This window comes from Mastigoproctus giganteus, chromosome 7, assembly GCF_048544385.1.
Source record: "Mastigoproctus giganteus isolate SK-2022 chromosome 7, ASM4854438v1, whole genome shotgun sequence".
Taxonomy (NCBI): domain Eukaryota; kingdom Metazoa; phylum Arthropoda; class Arachnida; order Uropygi; family Thelyphonidae; genus Mastigoproctus; species Mastigoproctus giganteus.
Window position 1 is genome coordinate 29,291,132 of NC_143581.1, and position 10,496 is coordinate 29,301,627.

Genomic DNA, 10,496 nt, shown 5'->3' on the forward strand with positions numbered 1-10,496 from the left:
ACTGTACAGTTATTTGATATGTGCATCACGATGTTTAGTTACTCGCAAGCTCAGTTTGTTTTCAATATTTACTAAATACTGGGAACTGCTAGAGATGTGAAAAATTGTTCTTTCTGGAACTCGATATTTGCATTTTTGGTATAAAGGTGATCCAACTGCTTCTTATTATAATTATATATAAATTATAATAATTATATATAATAGTACAAAGGAAATGGCATAAAATAATCGAATATACGTAGCAGATTTCATACAGACATTAACAATGACTAGGAATTATAGTTATGAGTTTAAAATATCATGATTAATTTAGATATGCACCCTCCACTCGTTTTTATTATTAATAGTTTTATTAACTCTATTAATGATTAATAAACAGTTTTTAATATTGGTTGTGTGTTACCTTCTTACTTTTATTTATTTATTTATTATTATTATTTTTTTTTAAATGGGGAAAAGAACCTCGTTTTATGAATTCACAATAACAGAACAATAGCTAAGATGCAAACGATTATCTTCAACTCTTTCTGGGAAGTGGTAGCCGTACTTGTACGCCCCCTGTCCCCTACATACATGACAAAACAGAGTTAGAGGAAAACTAAATCTGATGTCGCGAAAACAGGCTTTATGTTTAGATAAATACTTCTCAGCCAACACCTCCTATCATGAATAACCAGCCGGTGACCTCGAAAAATTCAGTGAAAACAATATAAGAAGCATATTACGAATCATTACTAATATGCGAATTGCAGCTTATAAAGAGAAATCTATATTATAAGTTGTGACACTAACATTGTCATCATTAATATAAACATTAATGATGACAAGTAATTTCTGTCAAAGTAATTATCATTCTATCAGTCTTTAATAGTGTATGCCGTTATCTCATCTCATCAATCTGCGTAATACGTTACAGTGATTTTTTTTATCTATTCCATGCATATGCCTATGTATCTGAATGTCGTTTATTTGAACTTTTTTCTTCTGAAACATCGATTATCCGAACAAATCAGGTAACTGGAAGATACATGCGATTTTGCACAGGCAGAAATTGCTGCCTTCACCTCAAATCTTGGCTATCACATGCTGGCTGCTAATAGAATTGGGAGACGAGGTGGCGGTGTAGCAATCTGTCAAAGGAGTTCACTACCCCTGATTAAGGCATCCACTTATCCAGGAGGTGACCTAGAAGCTGTTCTTGGAATCTACCGAATTGCTGGTTTGTCGATCTCTGTGTGTGCCGTTTATTTACCTCCACCAGTTCATGAGGATTCTGTCCTTAATCTGACAGCATGGCTGTCATCCACAATCAATCATCGGCAAAAGTTCATCATCCTCGGAGACTTTAACCTTCCACTGCCAGCCACAAAGAAGCTCCTAGATACTCTGTCATTGAACATGTCGGAAATGGGCATTGATCTTATTCATGTTGCTCCCTCACACGGCGATGCCACCCTGCAGCGCATCTTCTCAAACTGTTTAGTAGAGGAAACCCTGACCATAACTGAGAACTTCCTCCCGTCCGATCATGTTCCGATTGCTGCGATGATATCTCTGCAGTCACCTAAGAATGAACGTACACAAGTACAAACTACGAACACTGTCAGGGGAGTATACAATCCAAAATACATCAACATTGGAAAAGTTACTACCCTTTTCCAACTTTACCCATGGAATATACTGGCTGAGCTTAACATAAATGAGGCTGCCTACTGGCTTTCGAGATGGATGGAATTCATTGCAAGGTCTGCAATGTCCAAAACTTGCATCCTTAGTCCCCACTCAAAGCCATGGTGGAATGACCTCCTGACCAAGGCCAGGCAGCCCATGCCTCTTACAAGAAGTCGCCTTCACAAGAGTCATACGACAAATTTTCCAAAGCAAGGATGGATTTCCAGAAGAGGAAACAATTTTCTATTGACAATTTCATGAACGGCCGGCTATCCAGGGGAAAACGTGTGTGGTCCACTAGTCATACTTGCGCCCCTCTATCTTTAGATGTCCAGGAATGGTGTGAGCATTGCTGCGTTTTAAGCGAGATCACCGTGTGTCCGAAGAATATCCTTGGAACGAAGCGTTTAACATTTCTTTACCTACTAGTATACAGAAATTTCCGAAGAACAACTAATAAAAATAAATTCACTACCTGACAAGTCCACCATAGGAATTGACGCAATACCTCTGTTTAGTCTAAAAATTGCTTCTCATTTCATCAGCAAAGAGATCACTCAACTCTACAACAAAGTACTCAGATTTGCACAGGTGCCTTCAATCTGGTTATCATACAGAGTCGTGGCAGTTCCGAAAAAGCCTCATGCGAGAAGACCGGCTGACTTCAGGCCAATATCAATTGCCTCTCCCTTCCTGAAATGCCTCGAGAAGTGCATCTATAATGATGTAGCACTCGCAATCTTTGCGCATAGGCCAGAACATACCCATTATGCCATGCCTAATAGGTCTACCGTAACCTGCCTACAGTCATTATCACAGATAATACTTAAGGCCTGGAATGACAACGAAGATCTTCACACCATTTTTCTCGACATGGAATCTGCTTTCGACTCAGTCCAAATAACACCCTTTCTTGCCTTACTTGAGAGATTCTACGGGATATCCGGAAATATGCTCGAGATCCTCAATAATTTGCTATGTAGGAGAATGCTTCACTTCAAAGGCGATGGCATTACAGTCATTAAAAGCGTCGAAGTAGGGATCCCACAAGGTGGTTGTCTCTCAGCCTTGTTATTTGCAGCAATATTCGTTCCAATTCCAGCGTTCCTATCGTATGCTGATGATATTGTTTGCTACTTGCCATGCAAACGCCATGTTGGTGATTCACAAGAAAGACAAACCGCCTCTGAATCTGTAAACAGCTACCTAAATACATTCTATAAGTATGCTAAATTTTTTGGCCTGTCAGTCAATCCAAAGAAGTCAAAATATCTCATCTTTACGCCAAGTCGGATGACTTCTACTGCATCTTCTCTACTTCCGGAATTGGCAGGAAATGTTCTGACTCCCACAGACAGTATCAAATTCCTAGGAGTAATCCTTGATGCCAACCTCACCTATAAAAAACAAATCCAAGCTTAGTATTCCAAAGCCCTGAGAGCGTTCTGAGGAATGAAAATTGATCTGTGCAAAACGCACAATAAGAAAATAATCAAGAAGTACCTCGCAATTTACTTCTGTAGTGTACTCTCCTATGCCGTGGAAGTTTGGTCGGCGGCACCACCCACCAGCCTCAGGAAGCTATGGGGCCTCGAATTCTGGGTGCTGAAGTGGGCCAACTTGTGGTCGCACCAGATCTACACAACATCTAAATCTACTCTCTGCTGCAACCTGCAATATACGCCCATAGTCCACAGAGCCCATGTGCTAAAAATAAAGTCATTCCTTCATCTGTGCTCAGCTAAGCAGGATCACATCAACATCTGGAACACGGTTGGTTGGCGTTTGCCAGGCAGACATCTCCGTAGTACCCCCTCATTATGCTCAAGGCTCCAGCGGTTACAGAATTTCAAGAGACACTTCCCAAATGTGACTCTGGACACTCAACTCGCACAACATCGACCTCTGGACTATAGACAAGGCATATCGAGATGGCATCTTGTCCCATCTTGCTGTTTGTAAATTACATTTATGTAAGTGCCAATCTTAAGTTAACCGATGTCATTTCATGTTCTGCTCAACTTGTAGTCCTTTTTCGCTATAATTACTACTTCATTTTTACATTTTGATTATCATCTTTGCTTGGATCTATTAATTATTATTTAGTTATTATTATTTTTTATTTATTTATTTATTATTATTTTTTTATTTATTTATTTTTTTTTTATAAATCAAAATCACTTGTATAAACAACAAATTGTAAGATTCCTCTGGCTTTCTGTGTAAGGAATCACTATTGTATAAAATTTATGTTAATAAAGAATCTTATTATTATTATTATTATATATGTCAGTTTATTTTATATAAGTTACATACCGCTTTTAATGATAAAATATATTTAAATAATAAGAAGGGCGGACTTGCTTCCCTTTAGCAACATCAGGTGACAAAACCCTAATGTGAGATATTAGTTTCGACAACCTCATATTCGGCTGTCAACCCGATAAGATTTAACACCGTTCTTCGATTTTTCAATATCAGTCTCGCTATTGAAACAATTAGGTTTTGTAGTTTTTACTGCAGTGCTTTCCAAACTATTTTTTACACCGACACACTATGTACGTGCCAAAAATAATTCTACGCCCCACCCGGAATTTTATAATTATTCGATACTCCACCCTCTCTGTACCTTATCGTTAAGTTTATGATAAATGCAACGGTACGCAAGTTCCTTTATTCCAGGAGAGAAACATGCAGGCCAGAGTATAGGAGAGAGAGGAACGATGTACAGTACTAAGCACAAGCTTAACCAAGGCCATTTCAAATACCACAACTGTAACTGACATAGTCACATCAGTTATAAGTTGTTGGGTCTCTATGACCCACCGAAGTCTAATCAGTGTAAGTCAGATAACAAAAAGAAAGACATGGAATCCTATACAGGGATTGTTTATTTACATTTTTTAGCAATGTGGGGTTTTTCTGAGATATTCAAGTCTCAGAAAAACCTCACATTTTAAAAATTGCGTTCTGTCTATTTTGCTTACTGCCTACTGCTTCATTCTACTCATATCAGTAATCCCTTGTTTTACTATGATTAATGTTAACGTCATGCCGTCAGTTTTTTTTTTTTTTTGTTGTTGTTGTTTTGTTTTTAACATATACGTTTATCATGTTAAAAGGGGAACAAAACCTTCAGCTCATCAGTAACTATGAAAAAGGTGCTAAAGGTAATGTGAATGAGTATTTATGTTTAAAGACCCAGAGTTGGCGTGTAAATATATTACCATGGTCATACAGTACTCTACAGGACTGAACTATTGGCATCAGCCATTCAAACTACAGTGAAGAGAGGAGAGTACTCACAACAGAATATTGGCTTGTCGAGCGGATTGATGACCAAATTCCACCTACCTCAAGAGCAAAGAACCACCACGCGTGGTTCAGTCACTTGGTATTTGTAGAATACCTGACCTCATATATGAGACGACTCCTATTCTCAATGACGATGGATGATACTAGACCTAATCTCCTAGCCAATTTTTTTGGGACACTTGTACCTGGCAGTTGCCTCCCACTCCCTCACTAGGAGATTCCTTATAGCCAGTCCAAATACTGTCAGCTGTCCAAGCCCTGGACTGTGACCACTTATGGTTTTCAAAGAATGAACGTTATTGTTGCAAGATTTTACAGCTAGAAATCCTCAGCAACAGTACCTCTGCAAGACATCCGAACCAACCGAATCAGTGGATAGGATCCTTCTTCATTTAGTGAAAGAAAGTTTCATTATTTTTTTGTTAACTCCTTTTTCCTTTTTCCCTCTTTGAGGGAAAAAGAAACTTATTGGTTTCCTTTTTCACAAAAAAAAAAAAAAAGAAGAAAAAAAAAAAAAAAAAAAAGAGTTTGTATTAAATTTTATATCAGATTTTCTCACGCACCGACATATATTTACTTTAATTTTGTGGATTATCCGTGAAGATTTATTTTCCATCCATCCGAGATAGTTGGAGGTCTGCTGTATTTATTTTCAGAGAGAAAGAATGTGACCCGAGCTCACCGGCCGCCGAGCGTATTTTTTTAGTGAACGCGTATTATATTCATTACAGTAATTGTATTTTAACCAGATAGTTACATACATATATGTAGTGAAAGGATATGTGAAAACAATGCTGATGTGATATCGAAATTTGGGACATGACATTCTCTTATCCGACACCCACTTTGGGCGGCCCTGCATTACTGTAAGTTCTCACAAGAGCAAATTTTCTTGTTCTGTGTATACCAGTTTCACAAAAACAGAATTCTAAACAATACGAAGTTAACCATATCATAAATACATTATAGCATAATGTCAGAAACTGTAAACATGATCTCCTACAAGCAATAAAATTAGCAATTGTAAAAAAATCAGGAGGAGTCAGTTTTAAAACCGATTTTCAATTTCTAAATAGAAAAAGCTGGTATCCAACTGGTCAATTCTCAGTTCGGATAATTGGAATCTCACTGGTAAAAGTTTGATGAATATAAAACTGCTTTTTTGATGTAATATACTGTGCCGATTTGGGCAGTTTTTAGGCGCGTTAACATATATGCATAAGCTCTTATTGTCTTCACTATGGCTGCCCTTTCGTCCGTCTGTCCGTCCGCACTTAAAAAGTTGACTTCCTGTAGGCGGATTTTCACGAAATTTTATATTTCGTTCATATAGAAAGATTTGTCTGGCCATCCCAATTTCATTAAATTCTGAGAGATAGAAATACAGCAATTATTATTTCTTTTTTTTCCCTATACAATTTGTATGGAGGAAAAAAAAAAATCTTAGATTAAATGTATGTAGCTTTCTCGTTTTCTTCCACCCTACAAAATTCAGCATAAATAAAAGTATATTTTCTCATTAATCGACCAAAAAAAAAAAAAAAATGTTGGTTGCTACCAAATTTTTAACATATATTTTGTTGGCTCGAACCTGGGATGGTTTTCAGTTGAATTCCGATTTCAAAGCAATTTTTTATAAGTAATAAATTATTACTATTTGCTAATGCGCTTGAAATGTAACGCATTGTGTACGTTAACTAACTTGTGATTATTGAGAATTGGCTAAGCAAGAGTCTTCAACATGTTTGGTACAAGCAGGTCTGGAAGTTTCGGCTCATATGACGTTTTATATTTTTTTATACTTTTAAACTTAATTATTTCATATATACAGGGACGGATTTAGGCACAGGTGCATTAGGCGGCAGCTAAGGTACGCTGTCAAAGTGAAGCCCCAGGAAATGGCTTGAGGGGACCCCTTAAGAAGACATCTGTAGTGGGAGGGGACACATAATGACTTCGTGCTTCATGCCACCGACAGCCTAAATCCGTTCTTGCGACATATAATAAAATATCCACTCTTAGATAAAGTTAATATACTTATACACTGTATACACATTTTAGACAAAATTACATAAAATACTTTTCTCTTTCTTTCTCATTCCTACAACTTAAAAAGTACTTCTACCAGTACTGGTACTTCAGACTGACAACCACTGGGCTAATTTATATCAAGATACATTATTGTATGTCTCTTTTTTGTACATAATAGCTGTAATAAAATGTAAGTAATAGTAATATAATTTGATGTTTTTTATAACTTGGACATTTGCTAGTTCTATGATGTTTTCGGGTTTAAAAATGCCATGTTTGGGGTCCATATTTTGGTCTAATTTGGCCAAGTCGCAGAACAGTAGAAAAAATAATAAAATTACCACTTCATATAACTTTAGAAACTTTTTTTTTTTTTTTTTATGTAAACCCCAAACACGAGAGGTATTAGAACCTATAGTACTTAGTACCGTTCTTGGACTGGAGGTTGAGAAGACGAAAGAAGATATTTGTTGACATTGGACTTGAACTTCTGTAGACTGTAATTTTCAGGAAATACGTATGAAGGAAGGTTGTTCCTTTTTTAAAAGGAACTTTTAAAACTAGTTCCTATTTTAAAACTATTTGATACTTGTATTATATACCATAATGTTATAAGTCAGTGGGGACAGCAACACTTTCCCACTATATGAGGTACTTTAAAAAAATAAACATTGTCAGTATATCGACCTATCACAAATTTTTACAATCATAATTTTTATCATAAAAATGCGATTTGGGGTATTAATGTTCTTCAGAAAATTATAGTTTTATTTTCCGGCACCGCGATAAATAATTTGCTGATCCCTCTATTAAACTAAGTTGTTGATAAAGTCCGAAACAGGAAATTAAAAATCCGTAAAAGTTATTGAAAATTTTCTTTTAGTAACTTTTTCCTAATAATTAACGTTTACATTCATTTTGAAAGTAATCGAGCAAACATATATTTTACAGGAAAATTTTCAGGGTTGCTTTAACCAGCGTTCCTCCCCAATTATCTCCTGTCAGAGATTTTGAAAAGGGGCAACTCTATTTATTTAAGACCCTTACATTTTAAAATTATATTATTTTTTTTGTGTATTTGAACTATAAAAAGCCTCAAGTCTAGAATTAAAATCCGAATTAATTGAATCGTTTCTGTTTTTTGTAGTTTATTGTATCAGTGGCTTTTCTTTTTAAATATCATAACTTGTCACCTGATCAGTACCGCTCATCCTCTTACGTCAAAATTCACTATTCTAAATACATTCCATTGAACAAACCATCATTTAGTATATTTGAATGAGCTGTCCTCATTGACTTGTTTGCTTATAAGAGAAATAATGGAGCCAATTATTTCTCTTATAGGAACCCCTTGAAAAACTCTGTAATGAAGGAAATATTCGAAACCGGGTCACTTCGTTCAGGAGGTAAATAATATGCAATTTTAGTTTCAGTTATAAAGTCCCTTAACGATCGATAAAAATTTCTTCACGGGGCTCATTTACAATTGCTCATCCTTTGCTGATCTCATAACTTGCACTGCTTTCACACACTCGTTCGCATCTCTGTTTCGTTTTGGCTTTTCCACCTTAGGATAAAACTAAAACTGAAATTAATGATAATTGTTAAACTGGTGTCCTCTAAAACTCCTCCGTAGCAACAAAGTAATAATTGCTCCAATTAGAAGTGAGTCGACGGACGAGAAATGCGACACATCTTTAGCCCAATTGTTGGCTCTGCTCCAACGAGTTTGCGCTTCATGTTCTCGCACCGGAAGTGAGTGTTGTTCGATACGTCAACAGTATACCAATACCACCCGATCAGGAAGAAAGAAAGTGGAAAGTATATGTACGTTATCATCAAGAAAATGCATTCCACTCGGCGAATTAACTCCGTTTTCGTCGATAAGATTCTGGTTGATATTCATTTTGTTATTCTCTTAACCAGCTTGCTTCTTATCTCGTCTCCAAGGTTCTCTTCATCCCCCTCCTTCTTCATTTAAATCGGAATCTAGCGGAAGTAGCGTCCGCACAGGCGTGCCTTCTCGACCTTACACCAACCTGCTGACGTCACAGGAGTGTTCTAATGCAGAAACGCCACCTGACGATAAGTAAACCACGAGGAAGCTTATGTAATTTAACTAGTCCTACGCATCTAGGCTAAGATGTATGTACGTGTTTGTGGAAGCAGAGGGAAAGCCCTTCTTACCTGATAGCGCCTCGTCGTGGCCTCCCTCAACGACACGGACCAGCTTGAAGAGTAGCGGCAGTACGAAGGGCAGCGGAATGGCCAAAAGCGAACGATCGGGTTAATGGTGAAAAATGCGGTGCAGCTCGGAGCTTACTCCATCGTACCTGTCGCCTACAATGTCTACACGGTGCACATTCAGCGTCGTCGTCGATTCTGCCGCCACCTCCACCTCATATCGCTTCGACGCCCCTCCACCCACTGCATCCCACTGAAAACAGGGCATCCACACCCTGCCTGCTCGCTGCTGTGACATGAAGAACGGCTGACGTCAATAGCAATCACGTGATGTTGGCGGGGGGCGGAGTGTTATCTCCGCAACGGAAGGGGTAGTGGTGGTGGTGGTGGTACGAGAGAGAGAGAGAGAGAGAGAGAGAGAGAGAGAGAGACGTGGGCGAGAGATGCCTCCGTCAGAAACGTCACAGGGCCGGCTCATTGTGTGGGGTTGATTTCGAACTACGGGAGGCCATTTCTTCTGCTGCACTAAGCATTGATATTACATGCCTGGTTATTGTACAGCGCACGCTCCACTGCATTTCGCTCGGTCTCTCCACCCTCCCTCTTATTGCCGGGGGATTTGGCGACGTCACCTAAAAGGTTCATCTACAAGCAACGGATTTACTGACTTAGGGCTAGGAACTGCTTACTTGCCGATAAACCTGATTTGGAGGGATGGGAAAGGGGGATGGGGGATGCGTGAATATCTAGAGTTGAAAGGGCGAATACTACGCTGTCGATTTTTAAAATCTGTTTCTGTTAATTCCTGCTGATCCAAATGATCATTATTTAAGCATTTATGACAATGGCATCTCATTTTGACATGAGATGGGACTGCGATATGAATTATTAAAATTAACTTTCCCTTGGATATTCTTCTGAAACGAATTTTCCCCTCCTGAGTAATGGGTAAAAGTAGATCTCTTTTCTTTACTTTCTTTTCTGTTTTTTGTTTTTTTAATTTTAATTATCTCACTGTATTTAAGTGTTAAACAGCACGTGCTTAATCAGTGGAATCTCTTCCACCAACGGAAGCATGCACTTTCGTTATAAAAAATGTCGACACTACCATAGCTCCTCTGACTTACTTCAAAGAGAAAGGGTTAGCTGTTATAGCAATTTGGCGTAAATAAATTTGAGATCTTAATAATCCTTAAAGCTGGGTTATTACTTTCATTATTACACATCGGAGTTCATACACAGATTTCTTTAAGCTCAGGAGTAACTGAAATAAAGTAAAAGAAAAAAAAATTGTT

General features: G+C 37.8%; 1 protein-coding gene across 1 annotated transcript in view; it reads right to left on the reverse strand.

The window, feature by feature from the left end:
* The window catches only part of LOC150082768 (uncharacterized), a 175,796-nt gene extending 166,305 nt beyond the window's left edge, over positions 1-9,491 (reverse strand). Inside the window, exon 1 of the mRNA XM_090378275.1 lies at positions 9,205-9,491. The gene's annotated coding sequence lies outside the window, so the exon portion shown is untranslated. The remainder of the gene's footprint in view (positions 1-9,204) is intronic.
* Between the last annotated feature and the right edge of the window lie 1,005 nt (positions 9,492-10,496).